Source organism: Cryptomeria japonica, chromosome 2, assembly GCF_030272615.1.
Source record: "Cryptomeria japonica chromosome 2, Sugi_1.0, whole genome shotgun sequence".
In the NCBI taxonomy this organism is placed as follows: domain Eukaryota; kingdom Viridiplantae; phylum Streptophyta; class Pinopsida; order Cupressales; family Cupressaceae; genus Cryptomeria; species Cryptomeria japonica.
This window is the reverse complement of record NC_081406.1, coordinates 118,917,777-118,942,559: the sequence shown is the minus strand read 5'-3', so window position 1 is coordinate 118,942,559 and position 24,783 is coordinate 118,917,777.

Sequence of the window (24,783 nt, the reverse complement as noted above, 5' to 3'; positions counted from 1 at the left end):
TGCCCCCTCGGGAGATGAATTGAGATAATTGATCTTTGGAGTTTTTGCAAGATTGATATCCCAATAGATTTGATTTGATTTCTGCAACTATTGTTTGATGAAAGTGCAAGTTCTTTGATTAGCTTGATTCCCTAGATCGGTAAGATTGAAAAATCTTGATTGATTTGATTCAGTCTGGTTTCAGGAAGGATTCATCCTGTATAAGACATGGATGATCATAACGTCTGGTTTCAGGAAGGATTCATCCTGTATAAGACATTGATGATCACGTTTGGTTTCAAGAAGGATACATCCTGTGTAAGACATGAGTCAGAATCAATTTGTCTGGTGTTAGGAAGGATCCATCCTGTATAAGACATGGATGATCATAACGTTTGGTTTCAGGAAGGATACATCCTGTATAAGACATTGATGATCATGTTTGGTTTCAGGAAGGATACATCCTAAATAAGACATGAGTTGATTAGGTTTGATTGATTGATTTCATTTGATAAGATTGATTAGATAAAGAACTGATAGTTTGTTGATATCAGTTGCAGAAATTTTTGGATATGCTGATGTTGATGCATTTGAGGGAGATAGCATAAGATTTTTGCTGAGTTGACAATATCATGAAAGAGATGAGTTATTCTTCTAATTATGTATACACTTTTGATGATGCTTTGATGATTCTTGCGATAGATTTTACGTTGGATAAAAGGAAATTTTGGGATCCATGCAAGAATGAAATGCAAACTAAAATGCAAATGAAATGCAAAGCTACGACCGGACCAGTCATTGGATTATTTTGCATTTTTGTCATCATTGAGCTTTTGAAATGTGGGAAGTGAGTGCAAACATCGATGGTATAATTAAACCATGATGACCTGAGCACTTCTTTCCTAGATTTTGATATAGCAAGTTAACACAAGCATCGAGGTATAATTGGACTGAGATGACCTGAGTGTTGTTTGCGTAAAACAGGTAGTATTAATCATTTCAATACGCAAATCGGAAATGTCTTCAATGATATTCTAATGATCATGTCCCAAGACAAATTTGCACATATTAATGATTAATTTTCAGACAGTAGACAAGAAAAATATCATGTTTCTTCCTTGTTCCTCTAGTCAATGACATCCTGGAGTCACTCAGAAATCATGATAGCAAAAAGCAATATAGAAAAGTTGAACAATCATATTACAATCAATCATTCAAAAAGATATTATCCACTGAAAAGTGTGTGATGTGCTTAGATTGATTTTGTGATAGCTTGATAGTTGATAGTTTAATCTCGTGTTCAATGTTGGATGTGTCTTAGTTTTCGCTTGATAAGAGTTGTCTAACTGTTTGTTTTACTTTTTTGATTAAGCTCAAAATGGTCAAAAGTTTGCCCCCAGCTAGGTGTAGTATTTTGCCCCAAGCCTAGAAACAAATTCGTTATGATATATCAAATGATCCAAAGCATGGTAAGAAGCCAGTTGGGATGCCTGCGTATGTATAAAGGCTTCATGATGATTAGCATTGATGGAAAAATGCATGAACTAATAGATGGAAGAGCTAGTAGACAGATAGTGCCTGTTTGCCAGGTTTTCACCATCTATTTTTATTGCACTTTTACTGATATTTGATTTTTTTATTTTTTTTGGATTTTCTACTTTTTCACTTTTTAGGATTTTTCTGCTTTTTCCCTTTTTTTTTTTACTACTTTTTCCCTGTTTTTGATTTTTTCTGATTTTTCACTATTTTTGATTTTTCTGATTTTTCACTGTTTTTTATTTTTCTGATTTTTCAAACATAGAACTTCTTCAGGTGCATGCTATTGATAGGTTCTTCGAGTTGATCTTCATCTTGTGTTGATAACTGATATACTCCTGACCCAAATACTGCTATGACCATAAATGGACCTAACCAGTTTGGTTCAAACTTTCCTTTCTTTTCTCGATCTGTCTGGTTGCGTGGATTTTCCTTTAGCACTAGTTCTCCAACTTGAAAGATTATTGGTTTAACCTTATGATTATAGCTCTGGCACATTCTTTGCTGATATACCTTTAGATGATCAAAGGCATTGTGTCTACGTTCATGGATTAATTCTAACTCTTGCAATCTAGATACTCTTTGTTCTTCATCTGGGATGAGACCTTTTAGTGATACACGTAGAGAAGGTATCTCTACTTTGATTGGCAATATGGCTTTTGATCCATATACAAGAGAGAAAGGTGTGGCACTTGTCAGTGTGCGGATACTGGTGCGGTAGGCCCATAGAGAAGGGTTTAGTTGGATATGCCAATCTTTCCCAGCATCGTTCACTGTCTTTTTAAGAATTTTTAGGATAGTTTTGTTAGATGCTTCTGCCTACCAATTTCCCTGTGGATAATATGGTGTGGAGAATCTGTGCTGGATTATGAACTTCTCACAGAGTTCTTGTACATCTTGATTCTTGAATGGTCACCCATTATTAGTGATAATGGTCATTGGTATTCCATAGTGACAGACGATGTAGTTCAAGATAAATGCAACGATTTGTTTTCTTGTGATATTGATGAGAGGTACCACTTCAATCCATTTTGTAAAATATTCAGTAGCCACGAGGATGAATTTGTGTCCATTAGATGAGGAAGGATTTATCTTTCCTACTAGATCAAGTTCCCATTGACAAAAAGGCCAAGATGTTGCTAAAGCATGTAGTTCTTGTGCTGGTGCATGGATCAAACTCCCATGGATTTGACATTGTTTGCATGTTCTTGCTATCTTAAAAGAATCTCGTTCCATAGTCGGCCAATAGTAGCCCAAGCGTATGAGTTTTTTCAAAAGGGTAAGACCACTTGAATGAGTGCCGCAAATGCCATTATGGACTTCATGTAAAGCCTTCTCAGATTCTTCTTGTTCAAGACATCTTAAGAGAGTACCGTCTAGACCTCGTTTATACAGGGTATCCGCAACAAGAGTAAAATGAGAGGATTGGCGAATAAAGTTTCTCTTTTGGTTCTTGGATAAGTCAAGAGGTAAGATATTATCTTTCAAGTATGTGTAAGTTTGGCCATAGCGGGAGGAATCATGTCCAATGAGCTGACAGATGGTTTGGGAATCAAGACAATTATAGGCAGGATGAAACAACTCTTCAACTAGGAATTCATAACACTCTTGATTTTCCTATGTCTGCAATAGAGAAGCAAGTGTAACCATAGCGTCTGCTGCTTTGTTATCATTTCTTGGAATTTGTTCAAAAGTTATTTCTACAAAGTATTTCTTGAAATCATCCACCATCTTTTTGTAAGGCATGAGTTTGTCATCTTTGGTTTGATAGTCATCATCGATTTGATTAATGACAAGCTGAGAGTCTCCAAAGACTTGAAGTTGTTTAATATTCCATTCTACAGCCATTTTGATACCTATTACCAATGCTTCATACTCTTCTATATTGTTTGTACACGGAAAGCTTAATTTGTATACTTTTGAGATTGTATGCCCTTGTGGTGTGATGAAAAGAATTCCTGCTCTTGATCCGTGTTGTGTATATGAACCATCAAAGTATAGTTGCCATGCTTTTGTTGTAACTGTTAGGATATCAGCATCAGGAAATTCAATCTGTAGAGAATGATTATCTTGAAGTGGTGTCTCTACTAGTTGATCTACGATGACTTGTCCCTTGATAGATTTTCTGTCAACATATTTGATATCAAACTCACTTAAAATCATGATCCATTTTTCTAGTCGTCCTGTCAATGTGGCTTTCCTGAGAAAATACTTCAGAGGATCGATTTTAGCTATCAACTTGATGGAGTGAGATAGTAGATAATGTCATAGTTTTTGAGAAGCAAAAACTACAGCCAAGCATGCTTTTTTTGTTGATGAATAGTTAACCTCATATCCCACTAGTGTTCTGCTGATGCAGTAGATGGCTCATTCTTTTCCTTCATTATCCTCTTGTGCGAGCAAAACTCCCAATGATGCTTCGGTAGTTGATACATAGAGTAATAATGGTTTTCCTGGAATTGGTGACATTAGAACAGGTGGTTGCATGAGATATGCCTTGATCATGTTGAATGCTTCTTCACAGTGATGGTCCCACTTGAAATTAACATGTTTATGCAATAGGTGAGTAAATGGTTGACATTTATCTGCTAATTGAGCCACAAATCTTCTAATTGACTCGAGTCTTCCTTGTAGTGATCTTAGTTGACTGATATTCTTGGGAGATGCCATTTCCATGATTGCTTTTACCTTAGCTAGATCTACTTCGATTCTTTTTGCTAAAACAATGTATCCCAATAGCTTTCCTGAAGTAACACCAAAGGCACATTTCTTAGGGTTTAGCCTTACCTTGTATTTTTCTAGCCTATCAAAGATCTTTTCTAGTATCTCTATATGTTCTTCTCTGTTGTATTATTTAGCTAATATGTCATCCACATAGTCTTCCATGAATGTATGCATCATGTCATGAAATATAGTTGTCATAGCTCTTTGATATGTAGCACCTGCGTTCTTTAATCCAAAAGGCATGACGTTCTAGCAGAAAGTACCCCATGGGCATGTAAAAGTTGTCTTTTCTTGATCTTTGGGTGCTATTTTGATTTGATTATATCCAGAGAAACCATCCATTAGAGAAAACATGGAGTGTCCTGCGGTTAAATCTACAATGACGCCAATGTTAGACAAAGGAAAGTCATCCTTTGGACATGCGTTATTAAGATCTCTAAAGTCTGTGCATATTTTGATGCTTTTATCTAGTTTTGAAACAAGAACAATGTTAGATACCCATTAAGGATATGCTATAGGTCTGATGAATCTGACATCCAGTAATTTCTTTAGTTTTTCTTTGACTAGAAGAGCAATATGCGGATGCATTTTCCTTAACTTTTGTTTGATTGGTTTATCTCTTGGATTAACATTCAAGTGATGCATAATAAGTTCTGGATCTAACCCTGGCATGTCTGCATATGACCAGGCAAAATTGATTTGTCGTCGTTTGAATAATTCCACATATTGTTGCATTTCTTGCTCAAATAAAGAAGTTGCTGGATGAGGAATCTTTGGTTGCTCTTTTGTGCCAATGTTAACTGCCTCTGTTGGTTTGATCAAAATGGATGACCTTTCTTGATAGTGTTCAGGTAAAATTTCAAATCTCCCATCTTCCGGTGCCTCAAGGAGGTTTTCACCGTTAGATGTGTCCTTTATTTTTACTTTTTCTTGGTCTAATGTTGTCAATAAATGGTTTTCAGCATTAGACTTGATATTGTTTTCTTTATTTTCACTTTTGCGACTAGGAGATTTGGCACCCATTTGATTGGAAGATGCATTGCTGAAATTCCTAGTGAGAGTTGTTATGAGTTTGATTGCATTAAGATATACAGATATTGCATGGTCATTTGGAAAGGTATCAATGGTAGTATGTCCTTCATTTTCCCAATCAATAAGCTCAGGATGTAGTAGAGGTAAGGGATCATTAGGTTGAGATGTTTCCAGGGTATTAAGGGTCATGATGTATGTGTCAAAGTTTTCCGTACGTAGGTCCATGTCTAGAATAGTACTCTCATTAGAATGACCTTGTATAAGAAAATCCTGATCATCCTCAATTAAGTCCAAGTTAGTCAAATGTGGTTCTAATTCAAGTGAACTAGTTCTTGATGTTTGTCCTGCATACGTGTGAACTATATCGACTTCTACATCTCCTTCAAAGCAACTTTCTTCAGCAAAGTCTTTAGAATGATAGGAATCCCATTCCCACTCATTAGAATCTGTCTCACTAACAGCTTGTAATCTACAGATTTTATCATACAACATTTCTTCAGTTATTTTTAATATATCTTGTCTTCTTTCATGTTCAGCTTCTTTAGGATTGAGATTGAGTTATGTGAACCTTGTTATGAGCTCTCCTAGATTTGTACTAGGATCATGCTTGTTTTGATCAAGATTTAATGCTGCTTGAGAGGTACTTTTGGTTTGTTTTTCTTGTTGATCTAAAGCTTTCTACTTTTCCCATTTCATTGTTTGTGCTTGTTGATCCCTTTCAATAACAAGTTGTTCTTGTCTGTTCTCATATTCCTCTTGTCATTGACTAAAAAGTGTATCTTTTGGTAAATTAGTTTGCCCATACCCTATGCCTGATTTGTTTGTAGCTTGCTGAGTATAAGGTTAGATAGGTTCTGAGATACCTTCTTTTGTTTTCTCTATAGGACCAGTTCCAGTGTATCCCATCTTTTTGAGGATGCTAAATCCTTTTCCGTATTTTTCTATAGGTATACAAACATTGTTGATCTTTTGTTGGACCTCTTCATCCTTGTATAGCCACTGTAGTACATCTTTGTCCTCTGTTTCCTCTAATAAGGTCCCAGCACTAATAAATGCTCCATCAAATATTGGAAGATGTTTTACAACTGGTCATTGTGTAGAGTTTGATGGTTTTCCCAAGGATTTGGCAGAGAGTGGTGTTTGTGATATCGAATATTCTCCATTTCCTCGATCTTTTAGCTACATTTGTTTTTCCATACTTGACAGAATAGAAGAAAATGATTGTTCCTTGGATTGTGTGTTTGAAGATGATGCCTCCCTATTATGAGGAATAGTGACTTCTTGAGCTATTTTGAGATTGCTGCAATATTGAAAAGGATTTGAATCTACAGAGATAGTGATTTCCTCTCCATTGTATGGAAATTTTACACATTGATGGTATGTTGATGGGACAACTTGTAGGTCATGGATCCATGGTCTCCCTAGGAGTATATTATATGATAGATCCAAGTCTAGAACTTGGCATGTTGTATCTTTCTGCAAAGGTCCCACTCTGATGGGTAGTATCACAATTCCTTTGGAGGAACACTCTTCTTCATCATAGGCTTTTATAGTGATCCTTTTTCGAGCATCAACTGCATCTTTTGAATATCCTAAAGCATGAACAAGACTTAATGAAAAAATACTTAGACCAGCTCCTCCGTCTATTAGGACACGTTTAACGCGCGTTTTATGAATGATGACTTTGATATGCAAGGGAGCATTGTGGGGATGTTGCAAGGACATGTCATCTTGTTCAATGAATGATAAGCAGTGAGGGGTTGTGAGGTGTCCCACCATGGTTTGGAATTGATCAATATCAAGATCTTTGGATACAGTGGTATCTACTAATGCTTGTTCAAGAATTTCTTTGTGTGCGGGTGAAAGTTTCAAAAGCTCCAAGATGGATATCTGCACAGGTGTTTTCTACAATTGTTCCACTAAATTGTATTGTTTTGTTGTGGATGATGTGTTTGTTGTAGGACTTGGCAAAATAACTTTGGCTTTGCTTCTTGTTATAGCTTGAGCATGTTCTTGATCTTGTTTTTCTTTAACTACAATCACGTTTACCACATTATCATATGTATGAGCGTAATTTACCTTTGATTTACCCTTACCATTGTTTATTGTTAATGATTCACCTTTCTCATAGTTGGGAAGCAAAGTTTTCAAAGTTGTATGAGATTCATTTATTGTATGTCCATCCACCGTTATTACTCCTTTGTCAATCAAATCTTGTATGACATGTCTTAACTTTTGACAATTATCTATGAGATGTCCTTTGTTTTGATGAAAATCGCAATATTGATGATCATTCCACCAATGTGGTTTTATTTGAGGTTCATAGTTCCTTTCTTCTAGCAAAGAAATCAATTTGTTAGCCATAAGTGTTTTTAATACTGACCCCAGGGGTTCACCAATGTCTGTAAATTGTCTTTGAAAGAATGTTTTGATAGTTGCTTTTTGGTGATTATTATTTTGTTGTGTTGCTGCCAAGTGAGTAGATAAATTGAAAACCGGTTGTTTTTGGTTTTACATTATTATTATCTACTATTCCATCGTTGACAACATTTTGATTTCTATTCCAAAACTTTGGTTTATCATTGTGATTGTTGTTATTATTGTTGTTAGGAGGATGGAGTCCTTCTTTGTATATTTTCAACTCACCTTTCTTTATCATAGCCTCCTCCATTTTGATTCCATTATCAACCATTTTTCCAAAGTTTTGATTTCCTTGCATTTTTAACTAATAACTCATTTGATCATTTAAGTTGTCAATGAATATGTCCATTTTTTCATACTCTGGCAATGTGCGAGGATACAGTGATGCTAGGCGTCTCCATCATTGTAAGAATGTCATGAAGGGTTCTCCACTTTTTTGTTTAGTGTTACAGAGGTCTAGCATGGTCACTTCATGTTGTATATTGTAGGAATATTGCGAAATATATTTTAGTCTTCACTCAAACCATTTATCGGGATAAATATCTATTAAACAACAAGGAAACATGGTTCAATTTTATGGGTTTTTGAGTTGTTCTTTGGGTTGCTTTTCCTTCCTAGGGGTTTGGGTGCTTTCTATAGTAGGTGCCTCTATTTTAAAGACTTATAATTCATATATGTGAGGTTTTCATGATTAAAAAAATTCAAAAAAAAGTGTTTATATATGTTATGCATTGGCCACCTCATTCTCATGCTTGATTGTGGCTTAGAGATAAGGGTCGGACTCATCCTTATGGTTTGGAGGACATGGGAGAGTACTTGAACTTATATGCTAATTGTGCGAGATGAATTATTATTTTTATCTGATGAATGTTTGAGTAGGGTAACTAGATACCCTAGGTGGCTGGCTCACTATAGGTTGCCAGGACCCAAAGTGGTTGCTAGGAGATCCTATGAGTGGGTTTAATTGAAGTGATAACCTTTTTAAAATGAAACTTGGGTTGGGTTGGGCTATAACACACTAATACAAGATAAATAATTATTTTAGTCCATATAGGCCTATTGGAGTACCACAACCATTGTTACAGGTTGGGTGGATCCTTTTGAGAGGGGACTGTGGTACATGGTAGGCAGGGTGGATCCCAATATTAAGGCTATATGATGACACCCACCTAGTAGGTGTTCTGGTTCTTTGTCTCTTGTGATTTTATTTGATGCTATTATGTGATATGTGGTTCTTGTTAATTGTTTTTGGGAATCATGTCTCATGGCCTTAGTATTTCCCTAGTACTTCCGTGTACCTTGATTTTATCTCCTAGCACGGGGGAATGGACCTTTGTGGTTCCACGTGGTTGGGTGGTAAATATTTTTCAAGGTGTGTTCGTGATCTCTTTTGATGACGCTTCTTGATCCTTGGTTGAAGATGTTGAAGACCTTGCTTTTGAACTAGCATATTCAAATATTGTAAAGATTATTTGTAAGCCATGAATGGCCTTATAATAAACATGTAATTTTATGAAAAGCATTGTAAAAGGGAGGGTAGTTTATAGGAACTATGATAAAGGATGATTACTTTGTATTTGAAAAATATTTTAAAAAGTTATGTTACCCGTCCTATCCTATCTCTTTATGATCTTATTGTGTTGTTATGAAAATTGAGTAGAAGGCATTAATAGAAACTACAATTGCATTATTATATATGTTGTTATCAAATGAAAAGTATTAATTGCATGGATGTTGTAAATAATAATCAAGTGGAAAATGATGCAAAGGATAGTTATTCATTCTATAGTGGGAATGGGATAAGGGGAAATAAGATTGTTATGTACTTTTACTTTGGTCTCAAATGAAATGATAAAAGCTTTGTAGTGTATCAAATAGATAGTAAAGTTAATGTGTTGTGAAATATTATATCATGCTCAAAATCAAGAAGATCATTGCATGTTTATTTTATGCATGTTATGTTATGTGTTAAGTTGTTATATCTTTCAACTATGTTGATGAACATTAAAGGGAACCTATAAGGGCATTAAGTATGTTTACTTTCTAGAAGTGGTAGATGTATGTTATATTAAAAAAAAATTGTAGCATATTTTGGAATTTTTGTTCTTGTCCTACCGGGTTCCCTGGCAGGGCATGACATTGAGAACCCAAACTTTTGATATAAATATTCATTCTATCCTTCCATATTTTGAAGTTATCTCTATTTAACTTAGGACCTTCCCTCTTCATCATTAAAGCAAGATCTTTTACCTCAAGCGGTTAAGCTTATATCACTGAGGACTTGGAGTTGCTCCGACACCAATTGATGAATATTGATGAACAATAAAAACCCTAACTGGTAGTGAGGGGAGGGGTGGGGTGAATCAGTACAAACAAAAACTTTTGAACAACTTATCAAGTTAAAAAAATTCTCAATGATTGTCTTCATCATTGAACTTAACCATGGAAATACCAGTTAAACATACTAAGACTTCAGACATCTAAACCAGTAAAATTGGATACTTCAAATATCATTCAACACTTGATAACAACTTCACCAATATACATTGGTATTATGGATGTGTTTCACTATTTTTGTCATTGATGTCAATACTTGTCAACACTTATCAACACTTATCAACACTAGAGATCTTTGGTTACATTCATCGGCATGTTCAGCGACTTATGTACAGTCACTGGTATTTGGTTCACTGGTAGGTTATATTGTTCACTGACACAGAGGATGACTTGTTATCATCTGGAGATCACTTGGTTATGTCAAAGACATGGTTTGGCTACTTGGTTTTAGTGATTTGGTTATTGGTCTAATCAAGTTTGCATATTTTTTGTTACCGGCAAATTGGTCTAGGTTATGGACTGACATGCGTTATCTATTCTAGATCAGCATGGCATGTTATGGAGATGATTTATTGATTGGTTATTATTGTAAATACATTAAGTAGACATGATGCATCACATATTGATTCATTTGTAATTTATTTAATTGTAATATATTTAGTGATCCGACCTACACATTTGGTCTTAGGTTTTGGTATATATGTAAGATCTAATTTGTGAGATTAACATGGTGTGGAAGAGGAATGTAATAAGGTATATGCGAATATAAGCAAAACTACTCACACAGACATCATTTGAAGATTAAAGGAAGGTTTTTAAACAAGACAATCAGAGCTTAAATGGTATTGAATCTAGCATATGAAGATTCTATTTGGAGCAGTACATTATCATTGGATCTAGCCATCCAATTGTAGTCAGTGTGACTCTCATTTTGTGATTGAGCAGTGAGCTCTAGGCAATTGGCCTTTCTGCATGTGTAGACCCCATTTGTACACACATACTATCTGCAGTAGTATCATCTGATTGAGGGTAAGGTTTCCCACCGTGGTTTTTCCCCTTACAGGGTTTCCACATATAAATATATGTGTTATGTGTTGTGGATGTTATTTGTCTTTCTGTTTCATACATTAACCTTTATTGGTATTGTAATTAACTGTTAAACTGTCAACCAACATTAAGTCTGGTTTACTGGTATTATGCATCAAGTTTGATTAAGTTATATTTGGGTTGAAATTAACAGACAACTGATTCACCCCCCCCCTCTCAATTGCCTCCGATTCCTAACAATTGGTATCAAAGCTAAGTTCTCTTTTTGTAGAAGTTTAACAGCTTGAGGAGATTCTATGGCAACTAATTATTTTAGGAAGGATAGTCTGAAGCTTGATGGAACTAACTATGCTATACGGAAGATCAAAATGGAGACACATCTGAATTACATAGGAAGAGACATATGGGATGTTAAAAAGAATGGCTATGTTGGTCCTACACAAAGTCAACCTAATCCACCAAACTTGGCTAAAGATTAGGAGAATGATTGCAAAGCAAGAGAAGCACTTCTGAGTGCATTGTCAGATCAGTGAATCATGGGATTATCAGACCGATCTACTACTAAAGATATTTGGAACAAATTGGAAACATTGAATGAAGGTGATACCATGGTCAAAATTGAAAAACTGGAATGCTTCTAGGTCAGGTATGAAAATCTGAAAATGGAAGAAGATGAAATAATTTCTGCTTTTTTGGAAAGAGTTAATGAAATTGTTTTGGGTATACAATGTTGTGGAGGATCCTTAAGTGAAGATGAGATTGTTTCTAAAGTTTTTAAGAGCATTTCCACTGGCATAAAAAATGAAAGTAACTGCTATTAATGAATTGAGAACAATGCCTAATACATCAATATCTAGAGATACTTTGGTTGGAAAACTATCAGCTTTTGAACTTGAGGAATTTGGTCATGTTACTACAATTAAGACAAATTTAGCCTTCAAAGCATCATCATCTGAGAAATCTGATTGGAAAGCACTTTATGGAAGAGAACTTGAAGACATCAGAAGAAAAAATGAAGAACTGGAAGAGCTTGAAGCACTATTTGCAAGAAAAATGCCTAAAGGTCTAGTTGGAAGTAAGTATGAAGGTAAAGCACCATTTAAATGTTTTAACTACAATAAGATTGGTCATATGGCATCTAGGTGTCCTGATAGATATTGGATATTGAAAGAAGAAGCTAAAAGAACATATAAGCCTAACCCTAAATATCAGAGATACAGATTTAAGAAGAATAGAGACAAATCATGTTACTATGTTGATGAAGGAGTTACTAATGATTCTGATGAGGAACCGACGGACAATGGTTGGGATTTTGTTGCTATAATAGAAGATCAACCAACACCTACTATTCAACTGATAGAGCAGGCCCTGGAAGCTAAAATTGAAGAAAAGGATGAATGAATCATTGATTATGGATGTTCACATCATATGACTAGTGATCAAAGTAAATTCTTAACTTTTCAGGAATACAACGAAGGTCTAGTAAGATTTGGGGATGATTTGATCAGAGGGAAAGGCACTATATCTTTTTATGGTAAGCACAATACTGGTAATGTTTATTATGTTGAAGGTTTGAAGCATAATCTTTTGAGTGTTGGTCAATTAGTTGATAAAGGATTTCAATTACAATTCAAGAATGGTAAATGCAAAATCATGAACATAACTGGTTTGGAAATTTCCACATGCTTGATTGCACATATTGATGAAAGTTGGTTATGGCATAAGAGACTTTATTATGTAAATTTTGAATGCATTGTAAAGATCAGTACAACTAAGGTAGTAAGGGATTTACCTAAGATTATTAAACCTCACAATCCAGTATGTAAGGAATGTCAATTTGGAAAGAAAGTTAGAACAACTTTTAAGAGTATTCTAGAGAAATCCAATAATGTTCTTGATCTAATTCATACTGAGCTGTGTGGTTTGGAAAGAACTAGAAGTTTACAAGGAGATAGATATTTTATGCTAATCATTGATGACTATTCTAGAATGTGTTGGGCTACTTTTCTCAGGGAGAAATCAGAAGCTTTTGGGAAATTCAAATTGTAGATAGGAAATGTGGAAATCATCAAAGCAAATAGCAAATTGGACTAGCTCAATAATGAAAACTAAATTGCAATGACAAATCCTAATTACATTCAATGAAAACATGAAAACAAGACATTCAAAATGAAATCTAAACAAACCAAATGTAGATGTCTCCTTCATGTGGCTCCATTTTCCTTCTTTCTCCTTCAAATTGCTTTTTTTTGTGGATCTCACCTTCAAGTGCATAAGTATAATATGAAAGCAAAATTGACAAGACAAGATGACAGCATAAGGGTACTAGAAGTGTGATTGATTTGACCTATCAGGGATTCGAAAATGTGATCAATTAGGATCTTTGATTGAAGAAATTCATCCAATTTATAGAAAAATTGGAGAGATGACAAGATTAGCATGAAGAGATTTGAAAAGAAATTTCAAATCAAGAATGACAAATATGACAAATTATGACAAAATTGACACTTTCTATGCAAAATTGATTGATTGATAATTATGACAAATTATGACAAATTGCTATGTCAAAATTGATTGATTGACAAATTATGACAAGTTATGACAAATTTGCTATGTCATTCCCATGAAATTAGGAGAAATATTAGAGAAAATAGAAAATTAGATGAATTAGAAATTAGGAAATTAGAAAATTGATGAAAATTAGAAAATTAGGAATTAGGAGAAATTAGTAAATTGGAAAATTAGGTAAATTAATTAACAATTTTTCATTCATTAATTAATTCACAAAAAGAGGGGGAATTAGTTAGCCAATTAAATAAATATTTAATTGTGACAAGAAGACTTAGGATAAATAAATAAATTATTTAACCTAAAGGGAAAATGACAAACAAGGTTAAATGAATAAATCATAAAACCCTAGAAGATGAATTAGAAATGCAAGGACAACAATTAGCTCTTGATGTAGGATCAATTTGATCATGATTCTGACTTGATAAAAGACCAATGCTGATAAATGATTTGATTGATAGATGTGCCAATTGACGAGGAACAATGACTAATTGATCCAAATTGACATGATTGAGAAGGACAACAATCGATGACAAATCGATCGCAAAAAATGACAAGATTGACAAAGACAAAGATCAATGGCGAATCGATCACAAAATGACAAGGCTGACAAGGACAAGGATCGATGATGAATCGATCACAAAATGACAAGGCTGACAAGAGGACAAAAACCCTAATGCTATCATTGATTAGGATTGATGATGTCAAAATATGCTAAATGAGCATGCACATTGATGCAACAGGATAAGATCGACCAAAATCATGACTGAAGATTGTTATCGACAAGACCAAATTTGAAAGCGAGACAAATGAAGAATACAAAAGGAGGACTCGATGCTCACAAATGATAAAGACCAAGTGCGCAACATAGGAGAAATGTTAATGCGACGCAAAAACCCTAAAATAAGGCAATGCACAAATGTTAAAGTATGACTCCACAAGCGTTGACCAGTTTTAGACGTCTACACAAATTATTCAAGGTAATGGTAGAAAATGAAACCGGTAATAAATTCAAATATCTAAGATCGGATTAAGGAGGTGAATTCACATCTAAGAAATTTAATACATTCTATGAAGTGAATGGAATTAGAACACAATTATTAGTAGCTCGAACACCCCAACAAAATGGAGTTGTGGAAAGGAAGAACATAACTATTCTGGATGCAGCCAGAAGCATGATATCAAAAGAAAACCTACCTCATGTGTATTAGAGAGAAGCAGTGAATACAACGGTTTACACATTCACCTGAGTTCACACCAAAGGTGAAACCGATAAGACCCCTCATGAACTATGATTTGGTAATACTCCTACTCTTAAATATTTCAAAATATTTGGAAGCAAATGTTATATTAGGAGAGATGATTATATTGGTTAATTTGATCTTAGAAGTTATGAAGGAATATTTCTTAGTTATTCATCTAAGAGAAAGGCATATAGATGTTTTAATAAAAGATTGTAGAAAATTATTGAGAGTGCAAATGTGAAGATTGATGAATAGTTCAGAGGTAATTAAAGGTTGACGGACTCTGAACCAGTAGTTGAAATAATCACAAATGAACCTACACTGAATACACCAGTACAGAATGTTGATCCAATCACACTAGTATCACTGAAAATTCCAGAGTGACTGAAGAACAACAACAAGTGAACACACCTAGGTATGTAAGATTGAATCACTCTGAAAGTCAAATAATTTCTCAAATTGAACCAGCATCAGTTATTGAGACATGTGAAGATAAGCATTGGATTAAAGCTATGGAAGATGAATTGGAACAAATTGAAAAGAATAACACATGGACATTGGTTCCCCGACCTAAAAACAAAAATGTAATTGGAACTAAATGGGTATTCAGAAATAAACTTAATGAAGATGGTAAGGTAATAAAAAAAAAAGCAAGATTAGTGTGTAAGGGATATTCACAGAAAGAGGGAATTGATTACAATGAAACCTTTGCACCGGTAGCTAGAATTGAGGCAGTTAGACTATTCTTAGCTTTTGCAGCACACAAGAACTATAAAGTATATCAAATGGATCTTAAATATGCATTTTTGAATGGTGATCTTGAAGAGGAAGTTTACATTGAACAACCTGATAGATTTTATTTGACAAATGACAAACATATGGTTTGCACGTTAAGGAAATCTTTATATGGATTAAAGCAAGCTCCTAGAGCTTGGTATGCTAGATTGGACAAATATCTTTTGAAGCTTGGTTACACTAAAGGTAATGCTCACATCAAATTATATTTGAAAGTAACAAATGATGACATCTTGGTTATTGAAGTTTTTGTTGATGATATCATTTTTGGAGGAGAAGATGGATTGTGTAAAGACTTTTCTAATAAGATGCAAGAAGAATTTGAAATGTCTATGATTGGGGAGATAAAATTATTTTTAGGATTGCAGATTTCATAGACTGATAAAGGTATATTCATATGTCAATCAAAATACTTGAAGGAATTACTAAAGAAATTTGGTATGGAAAATGCTAAACCGGTAAGTACTCCTATGACTACAATTGACAAACTATCATTGAAGGATGATACAACCCCTTTTAATCCGACAAGATATAAATATATGATTGGAGGTTTACTATATTTGACACAAAAAAGACCAGATATTATTAATGCAGTATATATTGTTTCAAGATTTCAGAGTAATCCTAAAGAAAATCATGAATCAATAGTGAAAAGGATTTTCTGGTATCTACAAGGCACAACAAATCTTGGTTTATGGTATCCTAAAGATAAAATTTTTGATTTATGTGCATACATAGATGCTAATTGGGAAGGAGATGTAGATGACTAAAAGAGTACCACTGGTGGAGAATTCTTTCTTGGTAGCAAATTGATTTCATGGTTGAGCAAGAAATAGAGTTGTACATCATTATCAACAACAAAATCAGAATATGTTGCACCAACAACTAATTGTACTCAGGTATTATGGATTAAGAAAATGTTGAAGGATATAAAGGTAAAATACAAAGAACCTATAATCATTTACCGTGACAATATGGTAGAATTGATATATCCAAGAATCTGGTATTTCACTCTAAAACTAAACATGTTTCTATCAAATTCAGTTTTCTGAAAGAGAATGTTGAAGCAAAAGAAGTAAAATTGGTTTATGTGAATACTAAAGAGCAGGTTGTAGATATTTTTACTAAGCCTTTGCCTAAGGAAACTTTTGAATATCCCAGAGAGAAGCTTGGGTTTATACCCTCACTGGTAGAGACTTAGATAGTTGAAGATTGACATCAAACTGACAAGAATTAACAAAGAAATCTTTTTCTGGCTTTGATGAAGGAGAGATACTTCTCAGGGAGAGTAGTTGGATAAGTTGGTATTTTTTATATCTGGTTATATTTGTTTTTTGTATTGCTTTGGAATTTGATGTCAAAGGGGGAGAGATATCTATGGAAAAACACATTATCTTTTGGGGAGAGATTATTCATTGGGGGAGAGATATTCTGTATTTTGATTTCTAGTAATTGATCTCTTTGGGAGATTGTTGGTTTTTGGTTTTTGGTATTTCTGCTTTGACACAAATGGTTTTTTCATCTTGTGTTGCCATCAATGCCAAAGGGGGAGATTGTTGGTATTATGGATGTGTTGCACTGGTTTTGTCATTGATGTTAACACTTGTCAACATTTGACAACACTTATCAGCACTAGAGATCTTTGGTTATGTTCACTGGCATGTTCAGTGACTTATGCACAGTCACCAGTATCCAGTTCACCAACATGTTATATTGTTCACCGACATAGAGGATGACTTGTTATAATCTAGAGATCACTTGGTTATGTCGAAGACATGGTTTGGATACTTTCTTTTGGTGATTTGGTTATTGGTCTAATCAAGTTTGCATATTTGTTGGTACCGGCAAATTGGTCTAGGTTATGGACCGACATGTGTTATCTATTCCAGATTAGCATGACACATTATGGAGATGATTTATTGATTAGTTATTATTGTAAATAAATTAATCCGATATGATGCATCACATATTGATTCATTTGTAATTGATTTAATTGTAATATTGTTAGTGATCCGACCTACACATTTGGTCTTACATTTTGGTATATATGTAAGATCTCATTTTTGAGATTAACATGGTGTGGAAGAGGAATGTAATAAGGTATATGCGAATATAAGTAGATCTACTCACGCAGACATCATTTGAAGATTAAAGGAAGGTTTTTAAAGAAGACAATCAAAGATTAACCGATACTGAATCCAACATATGAAGATGCTATTTTGAGCAGTACATTATCATTGGATCTAACCATCCAATTGTAGTCAGTGTGACTCTCATTTTGTGATTGAGCAGTGAGCTCTAGGAAGTTGGCCTTTCTATATGTGCAGACTATTAGGCTCAATATGGAAAGCTAATGTACTGAGAGGGGAGGGGTGAATCAATACTCCAAAACTTTTCTTCAATAATAACCTTACTGTTATGCATAAACAAAATAGTGCAGTAACATAAAATAAAGTTAAAACAAATAGATAACAATCATACATGATTCACTCCATAACACATATATTTTGGTCATGCAGAAACCCTTGGTTAGAGAGAAAAACTGCGGTGGGGATGGCACCCACAACTTCACTACTGCAATAATAAATATTGCTCGGTTAGAGCTACATTTAGCTATTTCTGATAGCTTACCCTATTAGGAGTAGCAAGATCTGTTAGATCTACCTTACTAAAGGATTTCACAACACAATATAAATGTTGCACCTGGTTAGAGGATTTACAATTTATAGACTTGGTTAGAGTCTTTTACCCTGTTAAAGGTATCTCTTTCAACTTCAAAATATTACAATAAGACTTTACAAATATCTGCAACTTTACATCTGAAATGTTATAGCAGATTCTATGTGCTTAGAATAAGATTACCTAGCTTGTAGCATACCTTGGTAACCCATATTGTAACTCGGTAAACCCTTCTATTTACTCTGTTCTTCGACTATTCACTGATAACCTTCTCGGTGACCTCTCTGTGTCTTTGTAACAGTCTTCCTTCATACATACACACACATACATTTCTCTCTTCCCATACTATATAGATAGATCTCTTAAAGTGGTGATCTAATTCATTGCTTTGATCTTACAAAAATGATTCCTCGAATGAATAACTAAACAAAATATTTCATTGATTAGATTGACCTTGCAATCATACATAATCTTCTAGTGCAATTTCCAATGTAATAATGGTTAGATGTGCCTCGATCTTGTAACACATTTTCATGTGCATGTCTAGGTTCAATGTATCCGGTAAAATGTTTCACTCGGTGAATATCAACTCAGTGAGTTAACTTTACTACTCGGTAGCCATAAAACAATACTCGGTAAATAGCTTGGTGAATACTGCGTTCTGTGACTTCTTTCTTCTGTAACCGACTAGACTGTTCATACCGACTTCTCTATGTGTACCGACTGCATGATTCGGTAATACTAACCGACTAGAATGTATAATATGACTTTGAATATAAAACTAATGGAAATTTGATAAGTAGTAACACAGACCCCATTTGTACACACATACTATCTGCATTAGTATCATCTGAGTGTGGGTAAGGTTTCCCACCGTGGGTTTTCCCCTTTAGGGTTTCCATGTACAAATATCAATGTTATGTGTTGTGGATGTTATTTGTCTTTCTATTTCATACATTAAACTTTACCGGTATTGTAATTAAGTGTTAAACTATCATCCAACATTAAGTTTGGTTTACCGGTATTATGCATCAAGTTTGATTAAGTTATATTTGGGTTAAAATTAATAGACAAATGATTCACCCCCCCCCCCTCTTAGTTGCCTCCGGGTCCTAACAACATATGCATGTGTTGTATCAGTAATATCATAACTATTAACTCTACATGCATAATCACCTAAACAAAGAATACTCATTCATCACATGAAAAGTGCACAACTCATAACACACAGATTTTTCACGTGGAAAAACAAATGGGAAAAACCACGGTGGGGATGAATACCCACAAGCTTATTTTGAACTCTTTTGAAGTTCTCTCTTTTAGGAGCTTAGTCTAGTTAAAGACTTTACAATAAGGTTCTGCTAGGAATCGATCTTGTTAAAGATCACCTGGTTAAGGGATGGCTATATACCATGTTAAAGGTTGAAACCCTATTAAAGGTTACCTTGCTATAGGATTTAAAGAACTCAATGAACTTGAGTCACTTGGTTAGAGGATTTACAATAAGCCTATTAAAGATACTCAGTAAAGGGATTTTCCAACTGTTGAAATCGTTAGAAGACAATAGGTACTCTGATATGATAACAACACTACATGCTAAGGTAGATCCTTTTCAATTCATCTACTCTACAGTCACACTCTGCAGGTTTCCACTCACTGGTTTGGCAAGTATATCATCACTCAGATACAAACACAACATTTGCCAACAAAAAAAATACCAAACATCATCAACCTTATAGACAAAAATTAGGTCGGTAGCATAAACTCTAAACCCTAAACGTTGAGGTTTACAACTACAGGCCGTCCAATCCTGACCGTACAAAATACTTGGAGAGAATGAAACAATCTCAAACTGATCACAAGTCATTCTTCATCATCCATTCTCCACCACATATAGAAATGAGTAACCCATCACGCTCTCTTCACATACTCCTAAGAAGAATGTTCATTCCTGAGGTAGACATTTAATGCAATCGATCTTCACATGCAAGATCCTCAAGGAAATCCTTCACATGCACAAAACTAATGTGGCATCTCGATCTCATCCTTATCTTTGAGCTAAGTCATCATAGAATGTCACTGGTTGCATCGCATAAGCTAGATTGCCAAACCAGAAACCCTAGAGCTGAGATTACCAACCGGTAGTCACACTTAGTGAAACCCCGACACTAGTTCACTACATCTCTTCATACCGGTTCTCCAACTTGAACAACTTCTTCCAATATTCATACCAGTTCACCTATACTTATTGACATCAATGACAACATACACTATCATCATATCATCATATGCCAACATATCAGTTCATCAAATGCCAACAATAAGTTTGTGAAATCTGCAATCCTAAAAAGAATTTTATCTCCCCAATCATAGACATTTCAAATTCTTCCTGCATCTTATTAGCAAAATCCTTACATAATCCTTCTTCTCCTCCAAAAATGATATCATAAACAAAAACTTCAATAACCAAGATGTCATCATTAGTTACTTTGTAATATAAGTTGTTGTCAGCATTACCTTTAGTGTAACCAAGCTTCAAAATATATTTGTCCAATATAGCATACCAAGCTCTAGGAACTTGCTTCAATCCATACAAAGCTTTCGTTGATCTGCAAACCATATTTTTATCATTTGTCAGTGAAAATCCATTAGGTTGTTCAATATAAACTCCCTCTTCAAGATCACCATTCAGAAATGCACATTTTACATCCATCTGATATACTTTATAGTTCTTGTATGTTACAAATACAAGAAATAATCTAACTGCCTCAATTCTAGCTACCGGTCCAAAGGTCTCATTGTAATCAATTCCTTCTTTCTATTAATATCATGTACATAGTAATCTTTCTTTGTTTCTGATTACCTTACCATCTTCATTGAGTTTGTTTCTGAATATGCATTTAGTTTCAATTACATTTTTGTCTTTAGGTCGGGGAACCAATGTCAATGTATTGTTCTTTTCAATTTGTTCTAGTTCATCTTCCATTTCTTTTATCCAATGTTCATCTTGACTTGCTTCAATAATAGATGCTGGTTCAATTTGAGAAATTAAACATACCTCTTCATTTGACAGTCTTCCTCTTGTCATAACTCCTTGATACTTATTCCCAATTATCTGATTTTTTGAGTGACTTGGTCTTACATACCTAGGTTTGTTTACTTGATGTGGTTCTTCAATCACTGTGGAATTCTCTGATGATGCCGGTGTGACTGGATCAACATTCTGTACTGGTGTATTCTGTATTGGTTCATTTATGATCATCTCAACTGTCAGTTCAGAATCCACAGACCTTGAATTTACTCTAAAGTATTCATCTATCTTCACATTAGCACTCTCAATGATTTTCTGCAATCTTTTATTAAAAAATCTATATGTCTTGCTTTAGATGAATAACCAAGAAATATTCCTTCAGCACCTCTAGGATCAAATTTTCCAACATACTCATCTCTCCTAATATAACATTTACTTCCAAATATTTTGAAGTACTTAAGAGTAGGAGTATTACCAAACCATAGTTCATAAGGGGTCTTACTGGTTTCACCTTTGATGTGAACTCTATTGAAAGTGTAAACGACTGTCTTCACTGCATCTCTCTAGTACATGTGAGGTAGATTAGCTTCCAGTATCATGCTTCTAGTTGCATCCAGAATAGTTTGGTTTTTCCTTTCCACAACTCCATTTTATTGAGGTGTCTGAGGTGCTGATAGTTGTCTTTTGATTCCATTCACTTCACAAAATGTATTAAATTTCTTAGATATAAATTATCCTCCTTGACCAGATCTCAAACACTTGATTTTCTTACCGGTTTCATTCTCTACCATTGCCTTGAATAACTTGAATTTTTGAAATGCTTCTGATTTCTCCCTAAGAAAAGTAACCCAACACATTCTAGAATAATCATCAATGATTAGCATGAAATATCTATCTCCCTGTAAACTTCTAGTTCTTGTGAGACCACACAAGTCAGTATGAATCAAATCAAGAACATTATTTGATTTCTTAGAAATACTTTTAAAAGTTGTTCTAACTTGTTTTCCCATTTGACATTCCTTACATACTGAATTATGAGGTTTCACAATCTTAGGTAAATCCCTTACTGCTTTAGTAGTATTGATCTTCATAATGCAATCAAAATTTATATGACAAAGTCTCTTATGCCATAATCAACTTTCATCAATATGTGCAATCAAGCATGTCTTTTCACTATTATTCAAATGAAAGATATTACTTTTAGTCTGATTATTGGTTGCAATCTCCAAACTAGTTCTATTTCTGATTTTGCATTTACCATCCTTGAATTGTAACTGAAAATATTTTTCAACTAATTGATCAACACTCAAAAGATTATGCTTCAATCCTTCAACATAATAAACATTGTTGGTGTTATGCTTATCATCAAAAGATATGGTGCCTTTTCCTTTGATCAAACAAGATTTATCATCACCAAATCTTACTAGACCTCCATTGAATTACTAAAAAGACAAGAATTTACTTTTATCACAAGTCATATGATGTGAACATCCACTATCAATTATCCATTCATCTTTCTCTTCAATTTAAGCTGCCGGGGCCTGCTCTACCGGTGGAACAATAGATGTCGGTTGATCTTCTGTTATTGCAACAAAATCCCATCTATTGTCTGTTGGTTCTTCATGAGAATCATCTGTAACTCCTTCATCAACATAGTAACATTATTTATCTTTGTTCTTCTTAAATATGTATCTGTGATATTCAGGGTTAGGCTTATATGTCCTTTTAGCTTCTTCTCTCAATCTTGCATGTCTATCAGGACATCTAGATGCTATATGACCAACTTTATTGCAATTGAAACATTCAAATAGTGCTTTACCTTCATACTTACTCCCAATCGGACCTTTAGGCATTTTCCTTGCAAATAGTGCTTCAAGTTCTTCGAGTTCTTCATTTTTCCTTTATGATAACTTCAAGTTCTTTTGCATAAAGTGCTTCCAATAAAATGATGATGATGATGATGTTGTAGATGATGATTCTTTGAAGGCTAAAACTGTCTTAACTATAGCAACAAGACAAAATTCCTCAAGCTCAAATGCTGACAATTTACCAACCAACGTATCTCTAGATATTGATGTATTAGGCATTGTTCTCAACTCACTAATAGCAGTTACTTTCATTTTGTATATCGGTGAAAGAGCTCTTAAAACTTTAGAAACAATTTCATCTTCACTTAAGGAACCTCCACAACATTGTATATTGAAAATAATTTCATTAACTCTTTCCATAAAAGCAGAAATTCTTTCATCTTCTTCCATTTTCAAATTTTCATACTTGACCTGGTAACATTCCAGTTTAGCAATTTTGACAGTGGTATCACCTTCATGTAAAGTCTCCAATTTATTCCAAATAGCTTTAGCAGTAGATTGATCTGATAATGCGCTCAGAAGTGCTTCCCTTGCTTTGCAATCATTTTCTTGATCTTTACCCAAGGTTGGTGGATTAGGTTAATTCGGAGTAGGACCAACATAACCATTCTGTGTACTTCTCATATATATTTTCCAATGCAATTTAGATGTGTCTCCATTCCGATCTTCCATATACCATAGTTAGTTCCATCAAGTTTAGGACTGTCATTCCTGAAAAAGTTCATTTCCATAGGATCTCCTCAAGCTGTTAGGCTTTTGCAAAAACATAACTTAGCTCTGATACCAATTGTTAGGTCCAAAAGGCAACTGAGAGGAGGGGGGGGTGAATTAGTTGTCAATGAATTTCAACCCAAATACAACCTAATCAAACTTGATACTTAATACCAGTAAACCAAACTTAATGTCGGTTGATAGATTAGCAGTTAATATTTATACCGGTGAAACTTAATGCATGAAACAAAAAGAGAAACAATATCCACAACCCATAACACAAAGATTTTGATGTGGAAACCCTATAAGGGGAAAAACCACAGTGGAAAACCTTACCCACAATCAAATGATACTACTGCAGATAGTATGTGTACATAAATGGGGTCTGCACATGCAAAAAAGCCAACGACCTAGAGCTCACTACTCAATCACAAAATAGGAGTCACACTGATTATAATAGGATGATTAAATCCTTGAATAATGTACTGCTCAAGGTAGCATCTCTAATGCTAGATTCAGTACTGGTTAAGCTCTTATAATCACCTTCAAACCTTACTTAAAATTTCAAATGATGTTTGTGTGAATAGCTCTTCTTATATTTGCATATACCAAATACCACAACCTTACCACACCATGTTCTAATCTCACAAATGAGATCTTACATATATACCAAGCCTAAGACCAAATGTGTAGGTCGGCTTACTAAGAATATTCAAATCAATTTATAAATAAGACAAGATGCGATGCATCATGTTGGCTCAATACATTTATAATAATATTCAATCAATAAATCATCTCCATAACATGTTGT